The following is a 20,682-nucleotide window of genomic DNA, read 5'->3' as shown; positions in this document are numbered from 1 at the left end:
CAGCATTTCAGGAGGCAGCTTTATAGGACAGTCATTTGTAGGCCCTTTCTTTGAGATTAGTAGTCATTTGCAACACAGTATGAGAACAAGTATCTACCAATCAGGAAGGGTAGATTAGGATGGCCATGGCAGAAACCTTTAAAGATTAGACTGAGAGGAGAGGAGCACCCGAATAACTTTGGCTCTACTTTTAGTTTAATCATTCTTTGAGCTGGCTGCATTTGAATGTCATGGTCTGGGTCTGCCCTACCGGCTTTTTTCATCACCTAGTAGGCACATAATAGGTACATTCAATATGTTTACTGAATGAATCAATAGAGGTAAGAAGAAACGAACCAGAATCCAGTCTGTCCATTTGGAGTCTATCAAGGGTAAGTAATCAGAGCAGAAAAATCTGCACCCTGGACTGAGTACAGATAGGCTGTGGCTTTTTCTTTTTTCCCTGATTGTTATGTGATGTCACTGAAACTCCATGACAACCCTATGTCATAGGAGCCACATTTGTTCTCATTTTACAAATGAGGAATATAAAGCTCAGAAAAGTTCAGTAACTTGCTCAGGATCACACAGCAAGTAAGGGTAAAGACTAGATTTAAATACAAGCCAATCCTGACCTTTAACCTTTATGCTTGACTGCCAGTCAGTGGCTGAGAATTCTGGCCCCAGCTCAGCAAAAGTTACACACTCATCCTGCCAACTTCCAACCCAAAGGCCAGTAGCTTCTCTTCTGCTTGTCTCTCATGCTACCTCTGTCTTAGCATCTAAGATTGCTGTGCTGAGCCTTCAAGAACATGGAGCAGAAGCAGGATAAAAATCTTCTGATCTCTAGTCAGAATCATGTTAGCCAAGTCAATCTATCCTTCATAAACCAAGAGTAATCATAGTCACAAACGTTGCAATAATAAAAATGCCTTATTAGTACATAAAACTGGAGAGTTTGAAAAATACTTTCCTGTTCATCATTTTATTCAGGCTTCCCAAAATTCCACCAGTATTAATTTCTTAGGGATGCCATAACAAAGTACCAAAAACGAGTAGCCCAAAATAACAGAAATGTACTGTCTCCAGTTATGGAAGCTAGGAGTCTGGAGTCAGGGAGTTGGCAGGGCCATGCTCTCTCTGATGGCTCTAGGAGAGAATCTTTCCTTGCTTCGTCTAGCCTGTGGTGTTAGCTGGCAATCCTTGGCATTCCTTGGCTCGTAATGCATCACTCCAGTCACATGGCCGTCTTCTCCCTGTGTGTCTTCATATGATCTTCCCTCTATATGTGTTTGTCTCTGGGTCCAAATTTCCCCTTTTAATAAGGATGCTTATCATATGGGATTAGGGTCCACCGTAATGACCCCATTTTAATTTGATTACCTCTGCAAAGTCCTGTTTCCAAATAAGGTCACAATCTGTGGCACTGGGGGTTAGGACTTAAAAATAACTTTTTACAAGGATGCAATTCAACCCATAACACCACCAAACACTTCTTTTTATACAGTTGACCAAAATATAGATCCATGATGACACCTAGTTGCAAGGGAGGTGGGAAGACATAGTCTTTAGTTGGGTACATTGCTGTTCCTCCTACCCCACCAATAAAATCAAAATACTAATGAAGACAAGGAGAGTAGATATTTTGTGATAACTAGTAGGGAAGATTATTTCTCCCTTTTAAAGATCAGCATATCACAGGGTGCGGCAGCTCATGCCTATAATTCCAGCACTTTGGGGGGCTGAGGCAGGTGGATCACTTGAGGTCAGGAGTTCGAGACCAGCCTGGCCAACATAGTGAAACCCCATCTCTACTAAAAATACAAAAAATTAGCCGGGCATGGTGGTGGGCACCTGTAATCCCAGGTAGTGGGGAGGCTGAGGTGGGAGAATCACTTGAACCCAGGAGGTGGAGGTTGCAGGGAGCCAAGATTGCACCACTGCACTCCAGTCTGGGCAACAGAGCAAGACTCCATCTCTAAAATAAATAAATAAATAAATAAATAAATAAATAAATAAATAAAGATCAGTGTATCAGTTGCGATGGTTTTAATGTGTCTCTCAGAAAGCTTGGGTTGTAATTTAACACCCAATGCAACAGTGTTGGGAGGTGGGGCCTAATGGGAGATGTTTAGGTCATGAGGGCTCCACCACCATAAATGGATTAATGCCAATTATAAAAGGGCTCAAGGCTGTGAGTTCAACCTCTTGCTCTCTCTTGCCCTCTCCACCACCTTCCACCATGAAATTATGCAGCAAGAAGACCTCCACTAGTTGCAGCTCCTCAGTCTTGGACTTCCCAGCCTCTAGAACTATCAGCCAATTTTCTGTTCATTATAACTTATGCAGACTCAGGTATTCTGTTTCAGCAGCACAAAATGGACTAAGACACCAGTTCAGAGTGATTATGGAATTTATTCCACAGGGAGAAGTAGACAGAGAAGTAAACAAACATTATTTGAACACCTATTGTGTGACAGACATCATACTGAATGTGTACAAACACATAACTGCATTTAATCTTTAGATAAGCCTTTAAGACAGGCACTATTAGCCCCATTTTACAGGTGATAAAATTGGGATTAAATCCTTTGTCTAAGGTTACCCAGCTAGTGAGTATCAGAGTGGAAAGTTCACTCTGGTCTATCTGACTATGCCAGTGAGATGGGCTCTGAGAATAAGGCATGAAGCTCAGAACAAGGAATGCCAACACCAGGCCAAGAGCAAACAGCAGAAGACCTGAGCAGTGGCTGGAACCCAGGTTCAGACACCAGATAAATTGGCAGAACAGGCACCAACCCAAAGTCACCACTGCAAACTCTTTGAAGGCACCAGTGAAATGGAAATCCTGAAGTAACTAGAAACCTGAAATAGGAAAGCAGTCTTTGCAAGGTCAGAGCTACTTGCAAATTAAGGATAGAAATGAATCATAACAGTGGCCACCATCTATTGTGCATCTACTATGCTCTAGGCACTAACAGCTAAGAACCCTAGAGAGGTTACTATCATGCAGCCTTGTATTAAGATTTATATAACTCTGGGCCGGGCACAGTGGCTCATGTCTGTAATCCCAGCACTTTGGGAGGCCGAGGCAGGCGGATCACCTGAAGTCAGGAGGTTGAGACCATCCTGGTCGACATGGTGAAACCCTGTCTCTACTAAAATACAAAAAATTAGCTGGGCATGATGGCGGGTGCCTGTAATCCCAGCTAGTGGGGAGGCTGAGGCAGGGGAATCACTTGAACGCAGGAGGCAGAGGTTGCAGTGAGCCGAGATTGCGCCACCGCACTCCAGCCTGGGTCACAGAGTGATACATCTCCAAAAAAAAAAAAAAAGATTTATATAATTTTTAACTCAATAACCCTAAGAGGTATGTGCTGTTTAGTAACCCTGTGTTGCAAGGGAGGAAACACACATAGAGAGGCTAACTAACTTGCTCAAGGTCACACAGAAAATAAGGGGCACCACTGCACTATATACACTTTCCCCATCTTCACAACAAGCCTGCAAGGTGGGAACTATTATCTCATTCCACAATGGAGGAATCTGAGGCCCAGAGAGGTCAACTGATTTGACTAAGATCACACAGCAGGTAAGTGGCAGAGCCTGGAGTCAAACTCAGGGCTGTGCACTGGTGAGAAATTTGAAATGGAGAGGCCCAGGATCATGTTAGAGCAAACCCTGGGGCCCCAGCTCTTCGAACCCTGAATTCTGTTAGAGCTGTCTGTGTCCCCTTGATGCAGGAACAGGCAGGCAGAGGCCCTGCCTGTACCTTAGAACCCAGCCTAGGACCCAGCACTGAGAAGACAAAGCTCAAGTGTGTTGACTGAATTGGGGATTATACTCACAACCCTTCCCTAGACAGACAAGATGCTAAGAGGCTGAATGTGGTATTTGGATTTATTTGTGTTTATTTGCATTCTCTTTTAGGCTACACACAAATGTAAACAAAATAATAATAGTGTGTAACAATTAAGGAATTCATACAGTTTCTCTGAAGCCAGACCTGAGTCATTTCTAACAAATGTGATGAGAAAACAACTATTTAAAAAAAATTACTCAGCTGAAAATTCTCACTTTCTCCAGCTGCTGTCTTCAGAGCCACCTGGGAGGGGAATAAACAAGGCTGTTGACTGCAGCTCTGTTCCACATTCTCTGATGGTTCTCAGGCTTGGGCCTGCATCAGAATCACCTGGAGGGTTTGTGAAAACACACATTGCCAGGCCCTTTTCCAGAGTTTCCGATTCAATAGGTTTGGGGTGGCCCTGAGAATATGTATTTCTTTTTTTTTTTTTTTTTTTGAGACAAAGTTTTTGTTCTTGTTGCCTAGGTTGGAGTGCAATGGCGTGGTCTTGGTTCACCGCAACCTCCACCTCCCAGGTTGAAGCAATTCTTCTGCCTCAGCCTCCCAAGTAGCTGGATTACAGGCATGCACCACCACGCCTGGCTAATTTTTGTATTTTTAGTTGAGACGGGGTTTCACCATCTTGGCCAGGCTGGTCTTGAACTCCTGACCTCAGGTGACCCACCAGCCTCAGCCTCCCAAAGTGCTGGGATTACAGGTGTGAGCCACCACGCCCAGCCAAGAATACATAGTTCTGACAAGTTCCCAGGATGCTGATACTACCAGTCCAGGAGCCACACTTTGAGAGCCCTAACCTAAATAGACCTGAAGCACATCAGGCAAAGAGATCAAAGCTGTGTACCTTTGAATGAAGGCATCAAGCCCTTGCCCCAGCCCCTCTCTGGCAAGGAGGTCTGGTGGGCCAAAAACCAACCTGGGCTGGAAGGCTATACTATCTCTAGACAATAGGAGCACATCCATAAATATATACATCTACTACGTACCCACAGGAATTTAAAACAAAAAAAAATTGTTTTAAATAGGAATACACACTTCAGGGGTCTATAAGCTTGAATCCATCTCTTGGGGCAACCTCATTTACTGTGTGACCTTGGCAAAGTCACTTATATTCTGTGAGCCTCACTTTATTCATCTGTAAAATGAGCATAATAAGACTGTCTGCTTCCCAGAGCTGCTGTAAGAAATTTGTGAACATGTAAAATCCCCTGCCTGGTGCCTGGCACGTACACTAGCAAATGCATTCCCTTTTTTTTTTTTTTTTTTAGACAGAGTCTCGTTCAGTCACCCCAGGTTGGACTGCAATGTCACGATCTCAGCTCACTGCAGCCTCTGCCTCCCAGGTTCAAGCGATTCTCATGCCTCAGCCTCCCGGGTAGCTGGGATTACAGGCGCACCAGCATACCCAGCAGGGGTAGGATGGGAGAAGCAGCCCCATAGGGAGGTTTAGGAGGTGAGCTGAGAAACACCCAGCAGGGCCCAGATGCTCAGGAAGTGGGACAGCACAGTATGGGGTGGGGTAGAATTCCATTTCCCCTTGCGTTTTCACAGGGGCAGAGGTTGATGTGCAGAGCACTGAGTCATGCAAGCCGGACCCAAGCTGGGCCTCTTTCTAAATTGCTATAGTAGTCATGTTCTCTCGGAAAGCTGTTCACTCACGCCAAGAAAGAGCAGACCCAGGCAGCCATGTCTACAAATGCTCTGCTCACCTCCCCTACTGCTGATGGACTCATAATTGGGCACCATATCCCTATGCCTCCAGTTAGCGGACCAATCAGAGACACAGCGACTGGAGTCGAGTGATAGAGTGAGATCTGGGGTCAGTGGAGTCCACTCGAGAGAGAGCCAGAGTTTGCCTCTGTCTCTGAGGCTTCCAGCCATTCCTGGTGTCCCTGAGAGATTCTGAGTCCTTTCAGGAAGCCTCCCTCACAGAGGCAGCACAGCAGAGTCCTCAACCACAGGACACAAGGAGTTATGCTTCCTACTCTTCAACCCAGGCTCCGCCATTTATCCAATAATGTGACCCTGGGGAAGTTACCTAGCCTCTCTGTGCCTCATTGTCCTCATCTGTAGGATGGAGATAATAAAACTGCCTATTTCATGGGGTTGATATGGTAAGCAAAGAGGTAACCATGTGCTCTAGTCTGAATGTTGGTGTCCTCCCCAAATTCATATGTTAGAATCTGATACCCAGTTTGATAGTATTAAGAGGGGGAGCCATTGAGAGGTGATTAAATCATTAAGGGAGGTCCTTGAGTCTTTCACCATGTAAGCATGCAGCAGAAAGTGTCATCTTTGAAGGAGAGAGCAAGTTCTCACCAGACATCAAATCTACTGGCACGGGCTGGGGTGTGGTGGCTCACGCCTGTAATCCCAGCACTTTGAGAGGCAAAGGCGGGTGGATCACTTGAGCCCAGGAGTTCAAGACCATCCTGGGCAATATGGCAAAACCCTGTCTCTACAAAAAATACAGAAAAAAAAAAAAGCTGGGGAAGTTGAGGTGGGAGGATCACCTGAGCCCAGGAAGTCAAGGCTGCAGTGAGCCATGATTGTGCTACTAGACTCCAGCCTGGACAACTGAGCGAGACCCTGCGTCAAAAAAAAAAAAAAAAAATCTGCTGGCATGTTGATCTTGGATTTCCCATCCTCCAGAGCTGTCAGCAATACATTTCTGTTGTTTATAAATGACCCAGCCTCAGGCATTTTGTTATAGCAGCACAAATAGGCTAAGACAGGACTCTTATGTGGTTGTAATCAGATGGCAGCCTGAACTAGAGTCACCTAGAGGCTCAACTGGGACACTGGGATAGCTGGGCCTTTCTCCCTTTTTATGTATGTCAGGGCCCCACTATGGGGTTTCCACTTGGTCTCACAGCAGGGGAGCTGGACCTCTTATCTGGTGGAACAGGACTCTTAAGAACTCAAAGGCAGAGCTTGCCAGGTCTCCTGAAAATCTCAGGTTCAGAACTGGCTCAGGATCACTTTCTCTGCATTCTACTGGTTAAAGTGGGTCAGAGAGTTGTCCCAGATTCAATGTGAGATGGGACTACACAAGGCACATATATTGGGAGGTGCGGTTCATTTTTGGAGACTAGCTGCCATAAAATCCATCCAATGTCTATATGTCCACTGTCCCTACCCTCTCAAAGTCATCATCCCTAGCCTGGAGGTCTGCAATAATTTTCTAAATAATTTCCCTGTATTGCTCTTAACCTTCCACCAATCTAGCCCAAACACTGCAGACAGGGTGTTCTTATGAAGGTGATATCAAAATGCAAATTAAGTAAAGATTTTGCCTATTAAAAACCCTGCAATGACCTCCCTTTGTTCTTGGGGCAAAGTCTCAGATCTTTAACAAAGCCTACAAGGCCCTTCATCCGGGACCCTGCCCGAGCCTCACCTCTACCAGACACTCTTCTTGGCCTTCATTCTTCCTCTTCTTCCTTCTTCTTCCTCTTCTTCCTTCTTCTTCCTCTTCTTCCTTCTTCTTCCTCTTCTTCCCTCTTCTTCCTCTTCTTCCTCTTTCTCTTCCTCTTCTTTTTCCTATTCCTCTTCTTCTTCCTCCTTTTCCTCTTCTTCCTCTTCTTCTCTTCTTCTTTTTCTTCTTCTTGCTGCTGCTACTTTTCTTCGTCTCTTTCTCCTTCTTCTTCTTTGAGATAGGCCTCTCTCCCTCACCTACATCTAAGCTGGAGGGCAGTGGTGCAATCACAACTCATTGCAGCCTCAGACTCCTGGGCTGAAGGGTCCTTCCACCTCAGCCTCCAAGTAGCTGGGACTACAGGCATGTGCCACTATGCCTGGCAATTTTTTTTAGTGATGAGAGTCTAACTGTGTTGCCCAGGCTGGTCTCGAACTCCTGGGCTCCAGTGATCCTCCCCTCTCAGCCTGCCAAGTAGCTGGGACTACGGACACGAGCCACCGCACCCAGCATTTCCAATTTATTGAATCTGCCATGCTCCTTCCTTTCCTGGGACCTCTGCACTTGCTGTTCCTCTGGACCATTTTTTCCACCTCTTCATCTGACCAACTTCTGCTCATCCTTTAGGTCTTGGCTGAAATGTCCTTTCCTCAGAGAGACTATCCCTGACGATTTGGATCACTCAATACATTTCTTCATTTTGAGTAGAGTAAAACCCAACTCAAACTGTCTCAAGCAAAAAGGGCATTCATTGCCTTATGTGACAAAGTCACTGAGGGATAAAAGTTGACACAAAGACTAAATCCAGGAGCTCAAAAATGTCATTGGGGATCTGTTCTGCTTCAATCTCAGTGCTGCCTTCCTTACAGTGGGCTTCTACCTCAGGCAGGCTCTCAGCACCGCCCCCCTAACACACACACACCCTTATCCTCCACTCCACCCTGGACCCCAGCCACTGCCTCCTAAGCCAGGTTCCTCGATGTGCACATCTCTGATTGGCCAGACCTGGGGCTTGAGCCCCTTGCCCAAGATGAGATCAGCCCATTCTTACCATATGGAATGAGAGTAGGGAAGGTATGGTTCTCCAGTAGAAAAATGGGGTGTTGTAACCTGAAAAGGGGGGATGAATTCTAGCCAGGAAAAAAATGCCAATGGATTTGCTTATTCTGTTTGTCAGCACCCTGAGTGTTGCCCTTACATACTGGGGCACTCTTTTCATCTTTTATTATTGTTTGTTTATTTTGTCGTTGTTGTTGTTTGGGGGTTGTTTTTTCTTTTTGTTTTTGTTTGAGACAGGGTCTTGCTCTGTCCCCCCGGTTGAAGTGCACTGACATAATCACGGCTCACTCCACCCTCTATCTCCCAGGCTCTAATGATCCTCCCACCTTAGCCTCCTGAGTAGCTGGGACTACGGGCATGCACCACCATGCCTAGCTAGTTTTCGATTTTTTTTTTTTTTTTTTTTTGTAGAGAAGAGGGTCTCCCTATGTTACCCAGACTGGTCTTGGACTTCCGGGCTTAAGTAATCCCCCTACCACTGCACCCAGCCCCAGGGCACTCTTTTGCCTTAGGATCTTTGCACAGGCTACCCCTTCTGCCTGAAATGCTTTTTAAAAATATATAATAATATAAATCCTTTTTGCTTTTTTTGTTGTTGTTGAGACGGAGTCTTGCTCTATCGCCCAGGCTGGAGTAAGGTGGTACGATCTCGGCTCACTGTAACCTCTGTCTCTTGGGTTCAAGCAATTCTCATGCCTCAGCCTCCCAAGTAGTTGGGATTACAGGTTCACATCACCAAGCCCAGCTAGTTTTTGTATTTTTAGTAAAGATGGGGTTTCACTATGTTGTCCAGGCTGGTCTTGAACTCCTGACCTCAAGCGATCTGCCCGCCTTAGTCTCCCAAAGTGCTGGGATTACAGGCATGAGCCACTGCACCCGGCCTATAAATCCTGTTTTTAAAAAAAGTTTTGTCTTGAAATTCATACAGAAACTTTCCAAAAATAGTACATATCTTTCACCCAGATTCCCCAAATGTTAACATTTTAACAATTTTGCTTTCCATTCATATATATATATATATATATAAAATATATATACACATAATATATGTGTGTGTGTGTGTGTGTATGAATACATGGATGGGTAGATATGGATAGACAGATAGAGGTATAAATTATTTATTTTTTCTGAACTGTTAAAGAGTAAGTTGCAGACATAATGCCACTTTACACCTAAATACGTCCATGCGTATTTTATCTAGAATGTGTTTCCTCCAGATATTCCCATGGCTCACTCTGCACACAGCACACCCTCACTTCCTGCAAGTCTTTGTTCAAATGTCACCTTCTCAAGGAGGCCTACCCAATCACCCCTTTAAAATTTCAACCCGCCTTTCTGTGCACTGTTGTCACTCTCAATCCTCTTACTGCTCTCTACTTTTTCTTCTTCAACAACACCTTTCACTTTCTAGGATACTGTAAAATTTATAGGTTAAATCTGTATATAATTTAAGTTCCCTAAGGATAGGAATCTTTGAACTTTTTGTTTACTGATATATCCCAAGCTCCTAATGCAGTGCTTGGCACACAGCAGATGGTTCATAAATACCTATTGAATGAATGAATAAATGGAGTAACCCAAGGTCATAGCGAGTGAGTGGCACAGTGCTTTCATCTGAACCTATCACAGGTCAGTCACTGCCTTCAGAGCTCTTCTGTGACATCCTCTGGGGCTGCCTGGGCTCTCAATGGGCCCATCTATGACACTTTTTTATGTAGCCTCTAGCCATTGTGGGGGTGACCCAAAGCAAAATTATGAGCTCTCAATTTTGTCATTGTTACCTCTGACGTTTCTTTTTTCTTTTCTTTCTTTTTCTTTTTTTTTTTTTGAGACAGAGTCTCACTCTTTGCCCAGGCTGGAGTGCAATGGTGATCTTGGCTCACTGCAACCTCCTCCCAGGTAAGCTGATTCTTCCTCAGCCTCCCGAGTGGCTGGATTACAGGCACATGCCACCATGCCCAGCTAATTTTTGTTTTGGGGGTGTTTTTCTTTCTTTTTTTTTTTTTTTGAGATGAGCCATTTTGTTGTTCTTCAGGATCTCGCCACTGAAATCTCTGCCTCCCGGCCTCTCTGCCGCATTCTCCTGCCTCAGCCTTCCGGTGCAGTTGGGACATGGTGCATGCCACCACGCCTGGCTAATAATTTTTGTATTTTTTTAGTAGAGATAGGGTTTCACCATGTTGGCCACGCTGGTCTTGAACCCCTGACCTTGTGATCTGCCCACCTCGGCATCCCAAAGTGCTGGGATTACAGGCATAAGCCACCGTGCCCAGCCTGACTTCCCCTTTTCACCGCTTTCCCCACTCCAAAACCACTCTTTGCCCTCATGTTTCTCCCACATGGCAACTATTTCCATCTCATGTGGCAAGAGGCAGGGCAAAGTGGTGTGAAGACACCGGGCAGGGAGTCCTTAGAAAGGATTCACTTGCCTCTTTGGGTCTCAGTTCCCCACTCTGAGATTCCCACGATCTCTGAGACTCTTGGTGACTCTGATAGCATCTGCCAGTCTAATCTCTTTGTACATTGACCTAGGGAGTCTGGGTTGAGATTTGCAGACTTTTCCCTGATAGCAGAATGTGTAGCTCATTCTCCCATGAAAAGCATCACAGACAATAGATGAAAAAAGTGTTTTCGAGTCTGTGGTTACTGCTTCTCTGCCTCTGGGTTTGGGAACTAGACAAATCTGGATTTCTATCTAAAGCTGCCACATCACTTAGTAGTTCTATGACCCTACCAATTTGCTTCAGTTTTCTGAGTCTCAGTTTTCTCCACTGTAAAGTAGGTTTAATAATATCTTCTCTGGAGGGTTGTTGGAAGGAGTAAATAAAAAGATGCATGCAAAGCACTTTGCCTATTACCTGGGACACAGAAAGGTTCCAAAAATAGCAGCTGTTATTAGCATCTGTCTTAATCCATTTTCTGTTGCTTATAACAGAATCCCTGAACCTGGGTAATTTATAAAGAAAAGAAATTTATTTCTTAGAGTTATGGAGGCTGTTAAGTCCAAAGTGGAGGAGCTGCATCTGATGAGGACCTTTCTGCTGGTGGGGACTTTCTGCAGAGTCTCAATGTGGTACAGGGCATCGCATGACAAGGGGGCTGTGCAAGCCAGTTCAGGTCTCTCTTCCTCTTCTTATGAAGCCACCAGTTCCATTTCCTGAGAACCCATTACTCCCTCAATCCATTAATCCATGAATGAATTAATCCATTCATTAGGGCCGAGGCCTGATGGCCCAATCACCTCTCAAAGACCCCACCTCTCAGTATTGCCACACTCGGGATTAACCTTCAACACGAGTTTTGGAGGGGACAAACATTCAAACCATGGCAGCATCTGAGCTCTGAGTGGATTCCTGCTGCAGCTGTGACCACATGGTCAGGGAGCATTTCTGGAGTCCTCTCTGCATAGCAAGTGTGGGCCTGAGCCCTGTGTACAGCTGCTGTGGGGCTGGTTTGGTGGGCAGAGTCTGTGGCTATTTTGGTCCTATTGTCTAGACAGAGTTCCCTAAGGCCACCATCTCCCTAGCATAGAGGCTGAGCCCAGAAGTCTGAGTCATAGAAAGCACTTGAAAGTCCCTGCGAAAGCCATCTGGGCCAGGAGCACTTAGAATATTTTTCCCTACATGTCTCTTTTATTGAAATATTATATTCATCATTTATTGCTGCATAACAACCTCAAAACTTAGTAATTTAAAACAACAAACATTGATTACCTCACCCAGTTTCTGAAGGCCAGGAATCAGGAGGCAGCTTAGCCACGTGGCCTGGCTCAGGGTCTCCCATGAGTTTGTCGTCAAGCAGACAGCTAGGGCTGCCAACATCTGAAAGCCTTAGCTGGAGCTGAAGAATCCACTTGCAAGCTCACTTACATAGCTGTTGGCGGGAGGCTTTAGTTTCTTGCCCCTTGGATTTTTTCACAGGGATGCCTAACGCATGGGTTCTCCAGAATAAGTGACCCGAGGGAAAGAGAGATTGAGACCAAGACAGAACTGCAGTGTCTTTTTTCCTTTTTTTGAAATGGAGTTTCACTCTTTTCTCCTAGGCTAGAGTGTAATGGTGCGATCTCAGCTCACAGCAACCTCCACCTCCCAGGTTCAAGCAATTCTCCTGCCTCAGCCTCCCGAGTAGCTGGGATTACAGGCACCTACCACCACACCTGGCTAATTATTTGTATGTTTTAGTAGAGATGGGTTTTCGCCATGTTGGTCAGGCTAGTCTTGAACTCCTGACCTCAGGTGATCCACCTGCCTCAGCCTCCCAAAGTGCTGGGATTACAGGCGTGAGCCACCGTGCCCGGCCTGCAGTGAGTGTCTTTTATAACTAATCTCAGGAGTGACACCCCATTACTTCTGCCAAATAGACCAACCTGATACAGTGTGGGAGGGGATGATACAAGGGCATGCACACCAGTAGGCAGGAGTCTTTGGGGGCTCTTTGGGATTTTTTGTTTGTTTGTTTTGAGACAGAGTCTCACTTTGTTGCCCAGCCTAGAGTGCACTGGTGTGATCTCGGCTCACTGCAACCTTCCAGGTTCAAGCGATTCTCCTGCCTCAGCCTCCTAAGTAGCTGGGACTACAGGTGTGCACCATCATGCCCGGCTAACTGTTTTGTATTTTTAGTAGAGACGGGGTTTCACCATGTTGGCCAGGCTCGTCTCAAACTCCTGACCTCATGTGGTCCACGCACCTTGGCCTTCCAAAGTGCTGAGATTATAGGTATGAACCACCATGCCCGCCTGAGGAATATTTTGAGTGCCACCTGCCATGGACATACTTCATATATGATGAAATTCACAGATCTTAGGCATACAGTTTTATCGGTTTTAACAATCAAATTTTTTTTTTCTTTTTTTTTTTGAGACGGAATCTCGCTCTGTCACCCAGGCTGGAGTGCAGTGGCACGATCTCGGCTCACTGCAAGCTCTGCCTCCCGGGTTCATGCCATTCTCCTGCCTCAGCCTCCCGAGTAGCTGGGACTACAGGCGCCCACCACCACGCCCGGCTAATTTTTTGTATTTTTAGTAGAGACGGGGTTTCACCATGTTAGCCAGGATGGTTTCGATCTCCTGACCTCGTGATCCGCCCGCCTCGGCCTCCCAAAGTGCTGGGATTACAGGCATGAGCCACCACGCCCGGCCTACAATCAAATATTTTTTTTTTTTCGAGATGGAGTCTTGCTCTGTTGCCAGGCTGGAGTGCAGTGACTTGATCTTGGTTCACTACAACCTGCCCCTCCCGGGTTCAAGCAATTCTCCTGCCTCAGCCTCCTGAGTAGCTGGGATTACAGGAGTGCGCCACCACGTCCAGCTAATTTTTGTATTCTTGTTAGAGACAGGGTTTCACCATGTCGGCCGGGCTGGTTTCGAACTCTTGACCTCGTGATCCGCCCACCTCAGGCTCCCAAAGTGCTGGGATTACAGGCGTTAGCCACCGCGCCCCAGCCCAACAATTGAATATTCTGATATAACCCACACTCCTAGCAAGGTTTCAAACATTTTCGTTACATCAGAACGTTCTCCCATCCCCTTCCCAGTCAATCCCCTCTCACCCCAAGTAACTACTGACCTTATTTCCATTTCTGTATAATCCACAGTTTTGCCTGGTCTATAATGTGATAACATTGGAGTCATAGAGTATATACTCTTTTGTGTCTAGCTTCTTTTGTTCGCATAATGATTTGAGATTCATCTATGTCATTGTGTATCAATGGTTCATTTCTTTTGATTGTTGGGTAGGCACTCCCACCTTTGTGTGGTTCTCACCCTTATTAAATGTGCCCTATAACATGACATCTGGCAGTTAACTCTTCATTTCTACTTCTACTAGACTGTGACCTACTAGACTGTGACCTGCTCAAGGACAGAGGTTGTGTGTATCTCATTTATTTCTGGGTCCCCAACATGAGCTCAGTGCCTAGAAGGCAGTAGACCTGGAAACTGTCACATCCTGGAACTTGAGAGTTGGTGTGATGGGAAGTAGGGAACCGCAGGGAGTTGAGGGGCACTGACAGGAGACCTGATCACTGGGACTGGAAATCACTCCAAGACCCACCATCCACGGGCCCCACGGGCTCAGAGGACTCTCCAACCAGAAGTTCCAGGACAGAAAGGGGGTTCCAGCCCAATGAAACACAGAGTGGGCAGTAAGTCCACAGCTGTTACTCTAGGGCTCCATCTTCCGGCCACTGGAAAACTCACCAACTGGGGATGGGCCTGAAAAGAAAGTAAAAATCTATTTTCTCTCACTTGCTTCTCTTCCTCTTTCACCCAAAGTGCACCTGACAACTAGATCCAACCCTCAGGCAGAGTTTGAAACCTCTGACCCCTCCAGATCCACCCTTTCATGCTGCTCACACTGGCCCCACCCTCAGCAGGGCCATGAGGAGATGAGGGTTGAGGCTCCAACACCTGCAGGCTTTCTGGAATCCCAGAAGCCCTAAAGCATGGACCTAGGGGTCAAGCTGGCACTGAGTTCCTGCTCTATCACCCTCTGTCTGTGTGACCTTGGCCAGATAACTTCCTCCTCTGTAAAACAGGGCCATAATTCCAGCTAGCAGAGTAGGTAAAGGGCTACTTACCTGACAGAAGTAGAGGGCTAACTGCAGTGGCTGAGAAAGGATGGGGTGACTTGGTGGTGGGAGGAGCCTGTGAGACCTTCTCTGTTTTCCCAGAAAGGTAGAATTAGCACCAGAGGGCCAGGCGAGGTGGCTCATGCCTGTAATCCCAGCACTTTGGGGGGCCAAGGCGGGCGGATCACCTGAGGTCAGGAGTTCGAGACCACCCTGACCAACATGGTGAAGCCCCGTCTCTACTAAAAATACAAAAATTAGCTGGGCATGGTGACGCATGCCTGCAATCCCAGCTACCTGGGAGGCTAAGGCAGGAGAATTGCTAGAACCCAGGAGGTGGGGGCTGCAGTGAGCCAAGATCACACTGCCACTGCACTCCAGCCTGGGTGACAGAGCAAGACTCCGTCTCAAAAAAAAAAAAAAAGAATTAACACCAGAGTCCACAACTGAGAACAAAAGCTGAGAAATGCTCCACCTTCCAAGCTCAGAAGCTCCCCTCAAGGGTTGATAGGAAGTGCTATTTCAGCAGAACTAGCACTACGTACAGTGCTGGAGCTATGCAGGGCTTGTGAAAAGAAGCCACCTGTCCCTATCTCCCTCAGAGTAGAGCAGGCAATTCCCACGCAAGACAGGTTCTGCAATATGACCTTATTACTTTATCAAGGGGACCAGTCAAATTCTCCTCCCATTGAATACAGGCTGGCCTTGGTGACTGCTGCTAACCTAGAGAATGCAGCAGAAGTTACAATGCACAATTTCTCAGGCTAGGCCAAAAGAAACTTTGTAACTTCTTCCTTGGTCTCTTAGAAAGCTCAACCTATAGGCACTCCTTCTTGGTACCCAGGTGCTATGCTGTGAGAAGCCAAGTCACATGGGGAGGCCACGTTTAGGTTCTCCAGGTGACAGTCCCAGCTCAGGCACCGGTCATGTGAGTGAAGCAACCTCCAGGTGATTTCAGCCCCCAGCCATTTGAGTCTTCCCAGCTAAGGTCCCAGACATTATGACGCAGTGTTTAGTTATGTACTGTTGCATGGCAAGTTACCCCCAGAATGGAACAGCTTAAAACAACAAATATTTACCATCTCACACAGTTTCTGATAGTCAGGAATCCAAGAGCAACATATCTGGGTGATTCTGATTCGAGGTCTCTCATGAAATTGCAGTTAAGCTGTTGACCAGGGATGCAGTCATCTACTTTCTCTGGGGCCACAGGATCCATTTCCAAGCTCATTCATGTGACCATTGGCAGGAAGCCTCAGTTCCTTTCCAGGTGGGCCTCTCCATAGAGGCAGCTGGCCTCACAACCCGGCACGTGGCTTCCCCCAGGGAGTGATCCAAGAGACAGAGAGGCAGAAGCCACAATATCTTTTTTTTTTTTTTTTTTTTTTTCTGAGACAGGGTCTTGCTCTGTCAGCCAGGCTAGAGTGCAGAGTGGCACAATCACAGATCACTACAGCCTCTACCTCCTGTGCTCAAGCAATCCTGCCTCAGCCTCCCAACTAGGTGGGACTACAGGTGTGAGTCATTGCACTGCACTGGTTACCTTTTCTTTCTTTCTTTTTTTTTTTTTTTTTTTGAGACTGAGTCTTGTTCTGCACTGGCTAATTTTTTTAAAATTTTTTGTAGAGGCTGGGCGCAGTGGTTCACGCCTGTAATCCCAGCACTTTGGGAGGCCGAGGTGGGCGGATCACGAGGTCAGGAGATTGAGACCATCCTGGCTAACACAGTGAAACCCCGTCTCCACTAAAAATACAAAAAAAAATTCTCCGGGCGTGATGGCAGGCGCCTGTAGTCCCAGCTACTCTGGAGGCTGAGGCAGGAGAATGGCGTGAGCCTGGGAGGTGGAGCTTGCAGTGAGCTGAGATCGTGCCACTGCACTCCAGCCTGGGCGACAGAGCAAGGCTCAGTCTCAAAAAAAAAAAGAAAAAAAAAATTTTTTTGTAGAAACAGGGTCTCCTTATGTTGCCCAGGCTTGTCTCAAACTCCCGGCTTCAAGCGATCCTTCTACCTTGGCCTCCCCAAGTGCCGGGATTATAAGCATAAGACACCGCGCCCAGCCTCACAATATCTTCCACAACCTAGCCTCAAAAGCAACATACTATCACTTCTGCCATATTCTGTTGGTCACACAGACCAACCTGATATGGTGTGGAAGGGGACTACACAACGGGGTAAATAACAGCGGGGAGGGGTCTTCGGGAGCCATCTTGGAAGCCACCTACCATAAGCAGAGACCAGCCATCCCCACTGTGCCTTGTGAAACTCGTGACCCACAGATTCCATGACCATGATGAAATGGTGATTGTGTTATACCTCGAAGTTGCGGCTGATCCGTTACAGTTACACAAGCTAACTGGAACAGAGCTAACTAGGACAGTAGCTAACTGTAACAGAGCCAAAAGAATCATTCATCAGGCATGGGGTGCCACCAGAGGGCGTCTGACTTCTCCTTCCCTAATGATGTTTGCTGAGCGACTACAGTTGCCAACCTGCCCTGGTGCTATGGAAATAGGGGAAAGGGCATGGAGAGGGAAAGCCAAGGATGTGATCAGGTGGCAAGGAGTGGCAGAAAGATGGATTCTGAGATTTTTTCTGAGACAGGCCTCTGTCCACAGGTCCCAGGGCTGGGGCAGCAGAGGGTAGATGTGATGGGGGAGCAGGCCTGTGGGGGGCAAAGAGGTGCACTGTGAAGGGTGAGCCAGAGGCCACCTGCAGAAGAGAGCGACTTGGCAGCAAGCCCTTTTGCAGCGTGCTACTCCATCCCCGTGTCTACAGATAAGGAGCTAAGCAGCTATGATGTCCGAGAGGACAGGAACACAGACACCTCTCAAGAAGCAAAGAAGAGATCAGCCAAGGGCCAGCAGGGGACACCTAAGGAAACAAGTCCCTTTTTTCCTTCTTGTTTTGCCCCACCAGAGGGCAGAGAAGAGAGAGCAGACCTATCTCCTCTCCATGCCACAAGGCCTGCCTGCTGGACTGTGAGTCCCAAAGGAGACTGACCTTTGAAAATGGAAAGACCAAGTTAATGGCTAAAACAAGAGACTGCATTAATAACTAAAAATGACTGAAAAGTTTTGGAACCAGCTGGAGATGTCACCAAGGGGGACAAATGTCCATCAGGAAAGGGGATGACAGATTACAGTCAGTAGAAATTATTTTTAAAAATAACTGTTAGGCCAGGAGCTGTGGCTCATGCCTGTAATCCCAACACTTTGAGAGGCTGAGATGAGTGGATCACCTGAGGTCAGGAGTTCAAGACCAGGCTGGCCAACATGGCAAAACCCCATCTCTACTAAAAATACAAAAAGTAGCTGGGCATGGTGGCACACACCTGTAATCCCAGCTACTCAGGAGGCTGAGGCAGGAGAATTGCTTGAACCCGGGAGGGGGAGGTTGTAGTGAACCAAGATCAAGCCACTGCAGCATCCAGCCTGGTGACAGAGCAAGACTCCGTCTCAAAAACAAAGAAAAAGAAAAATACAAAAATCAGCTGGAGGTGGCGGTGCCCACCTGTAGTACAGTCCCAGCTACTTGGAGAGGTTGAGGCTGAAGGGATCTGTGATCGTGCCACTAAACTCTAGCCCGGTCAATAGAGTAAGACCCTGTCTCAAAAAAAAATAAAAAATTGTTTGATATTTACTTTAAGATTTTGATTTGTCTAAATCAAACTTATCCCCAGAGTTATTGTTGTTACTGTCCTTGGCTGCTCCTCTTTTACCTCATTCATTCGCTCACACATAAGCACTCAGTGTATGCCAGGCACTGTGCTTGGCACTGGCCCTGGGAATCTGTGATAAGTAAAACAGACTCAATCTCTGTCTTCATGGAGCTTATAATCCTCTTGGAGAGGGAGATTTTTGTTTGTTTGTTTGTTTTGTTTTTTGAGACAGAGTCTTGCACTGTTGATTGGGCTGGAATGTAGTGGCACAATCTTGGCTCACTGCAACTTCCGCCTCCCAGGTTCAAGCTATTCTCCTTGCCTCAGTCTCCCAAGTAGCTGGGATTAAAGGTGCCCACCACCACGCCCGGCTATTTTTTTGTATTTTTTTAGTAGAGACGAGGTTTCACCATGTTGGCCAGGTTGGTTTCAAACTCCTGACCTTGTAATCTGCCCGCCTTGGCCTCCCAAAATGTTGGGATTACAGGTGTGAGCCACCGCGCCCAGCCTTTTTTTTTTTGAGATGGAGTCGCTCTGTCGCCAAGCTGGAGTACAGTGGCATGATCTCGGCTCACTGCAACCTCCGCCTCCTGGGTTCAAGTGATTCTTGAGCCTCAGCCTCCTGATGACAGGCACACACCACCACACCCAGCTAATTTTTGTATTTTTAGTGGAAACGGGGTTTCACCATGTTGGCCAGGATGGTCTCTATCTCCTGACCTTGTGATCTGCCCACCTTGGCCTCCCAAAGTGCTGGGATTACAGGTGTGAGCCCAGCCTGAGAGGGAGATATTAAATAGCTAATCGCACAAATACAGGCTATGATAAGTACAGTTAATTAGAAGTATAGCCAATTAGTCACACATCCTGTCCATTCAACTTCCATATCTCCCAAGCCTTCTGCCGCTTCTCTCCATCCTGGATGTCTCTGCCTTGGTTCAGGTTATTTCCTTGGCTCTGATCTCCTACCATCCAGCCGTTTCTCTACCCTTCCCCCAAGAGATCTTTCCAAAAGGTAAACTCTCTTTTGCACACAGCTAATTGTTCCCCTGCATCTATTCTTCCTTTAGTAATACAGCCTCTACCTTGTTGGCTAGGCACATGTCTGTCCAGAATAAAAGCTACATTTCCCAGCACCCCGGCCACTAGTTGTGGCATTTGTAACTAAGTTTCGGCCAGTGCCATGAGAATGAAAGTAGTGGGTGCAATTCCAGGTTATGCCTTTAGAGGGAAGGGGGACATCCCCCACTGCCCTGTTACTCCTTCCTGCTGGCTGAAATGCAGAAGTGATGGTAGGAGCTGGAGCTGCCCTTTTGGACCACAGGAAGGAAGCTGCATGTTGATGTCAAACTAAGGAGAACAGAAAAAGCCAGGGTTCCCTGATGGTAGAGCCACCATATCCACTCCCGCTTGCCTGCCAGGGTTTTGACATAAGCAAGAAGTAAACGCCTATCTTGTCTAAGTCATTGTTATTTTGGAGTCTCTGTTATAGTAGCTGAGCCTGTTTCCTAACCACAGTAGTTTCCTATTATCCAGTTTCTCTTTCTGCAGTTTCACTTACCCAAGGACAAATGCAATCCAAAAATATTACATGGGAAAATTCCAGAAATAAACAACTCATAAGTTGTAAATTGCATGCTTTTATGAGCAGCATGATGAAATCTGGAGCCATCTCATCCAGGATGTGAATCATCCCTTTGTCCAGCATATCCATGCTGTATACACCATCCACCAGCTAATAGCTTAGTAGCTGTCCTAGTTATCAGATCAACAGATCACAAGAAGGGTGAGCAGAGCACAGTAAGATATTTTGAGAGAGAAAGGGATTATAGTCACATAATTATAGTGTATTGCTATAATTGTTTTATTATCAGTTATTGTTATTAATCTCTTGCTGTGCCTAATTTATAATTTTTTTTTCTTTTTGAGATAAGGTCTCATTCTGTTGCCCAGGATGGAGTGCAGTGGCACAATCACAGCTCACTGCAGCCTCAACCCCCTAGGCTCAAGCAATCCTCCCACTTAACCCTCCTGAGTAGCCAGCACTACAGGTCCATGCCACCATGCCTGGCTAATTTTTGTGTTTTTTGTAGAGATGTGGTTTTACTATGTTGCCCAGGCTAGTCTCAAACTCTTGAC

This window comes from Papio anubis, chromosome 1, assembly GCF_008728515.1.
Source record: "Papio anubis isolate 15944 chromosome 1, Panubis1.0, whole genome shotgun sequence".
In the NCBI taxonomy this organism is placed as follows: domain Eukaryota; kingdom Metazoa; phylum Chordata; class Mammalia; order Primates; family Cercopithecidae; genus Papio; species Papio anubis.
Note: the sequence above shows the minus strand (reverse complement) of the source record.